Source organism: Glossina fuscipes, unplaced genomic scaffold (assembly GCF_014805625.2).
Source record: "Glossina fuscipes isolate IAEA_lab_2018 unplaced genomic scaffold, Yale_Gfus_2 61208, whole genome shotgun sequence".
NCBI lineage: Eukaryota > Metazoa > Arthropoda > Insecta > Diptera > Glossinidae > Glossina > Glossina fuscipes.
Genome location: NW_024003436.1, coordinates 3,351 through 4,803, shown reverse-complemented (window position 1 = coordinate 4,803; position 1,453 = coordinate 3,351). Strand labels below are relative to the sequence as shown.

At 35.0% G+C, this 1,453-nt stretch overlaps 1 pseudogene; it reads right to left on the bottom strand.

The window, feature by feature from the left end:
* Nucleotides 1-407: 407 nt before the first annotated feature.
* On the bottom strand, nt 408-1,447 carry LOC119643547 (annotated as a pseudogene).
* Between the last annotated feature and the right edge of the window lie 6 nt (nt 1,448-1,453).

Below are 1,453 nucleotides of genomic sequence, written 5' to 3'. Positions count from 1 at the left end.
CCAATTTAAACTGTTTAAGTTTGTCTTGCCAACTGTTAACATTGTTGGCAGTGGAGTAAGGGGTACAACGTAGGAATATCAATAACAATCCTTCTTTTCGCCGTTGTTGCTTTTGATTGTTTTGCGCTACACAAACATTTTTATGTAATTCTTTTCCGAAATCAGCTGACTCTATTTCGAAATTGAAGCGAATGACATGATCTATGCGAAGATAACAAACTGAAAGCATGGAGGTAATTACGTATAATTTACTTCAATATCTCGCAATTGTTCCATTAAGTTCATTCGTACAGCTTTCATCTTGTATAACTATATAGTTCTCGTTTATTCCGGTAACGAGTTCATTTGCGATTGTATTATCAATTTTTGTTTCAGTTTCAACATTCTCGCCGGTAATTTGAGCAAGTTCACGTCCCAATTGTTTCATTGACATCAGCAACAATATCTGTTACGGTGTCATTATTCAAATTTAAAGTATCAAAAATATTTTGCAAAGCCTTCGATCCGCTTTTATAAGCATCTAGGATGATGCCGTTATGCTTTGCTTCTTCAACACTTAGTAAAAGCGTCTCAATATTCTGTAAAGCGAGGCTCTGTTTTTTGTGGGTATTTTCCAGCAAATGTTTCTTTCGAAGTAAAGGTTTTGCCATTTGTCGTTTGTTTTCCTTAAGATATTGACGAATATTCGATTTGATCTCTTCAATTTTTACTTCAATATCTCGTAGTTGTTCCATTAAGTTCGTTCGTACAGCTTTCATCTTATGTATAACTATATCGTTTTCATTTATTCCGGTAACGGGTTCATTTTCCATAGGTACTTTAATCAGTTGTGTACGATTTTCATTGTCCCCCAATTTATATAACAAGCCGATCTTAGGCTCATAATGCAACGTTTGAGCGCACATTTTAATACAATTTTCGGAAATGGTCATTACCCTTGACACTTCTTCAATAAATACTTCATAAGGTTGCACGGTTCCTTTGAAGGGAGATTTTTGCAATAGTTCATACACTTAGTTTCCTTAGGACGTCCATATGGACGTATTCAATTCGATTCGTATCGGCAGCGTTGAGCCAAAATTTTAATATTCCGTAAACGCATAGATATGGCCCCTTTATAAAATTGTGAAGAGCCCATTCAGTCCAGTTGGAATTTATATTTAATTTGTAATCTTCACTGGCACAAATAATCTTCATTTTCACAAATCGAAAAAATGTCGAATGTAGGCGGACGAAATCAAAAGGCCGCTAATAAGCTCGAAGATAATTTTCCACATCCAGCCTGTTGGCAAGATAATGTGCGCATGGGATTCCTTTCATCGACCTTCAGAGAGCGGACTGTTAATCCAGAAAGTTTTGATTCTAAATTACAATTCTGAAAAAATCTAATACGAGATTATTGTGAGTATAAAGGAGATGCTAATTTCAATAAAGAAGAATTTTTGTGAAATAT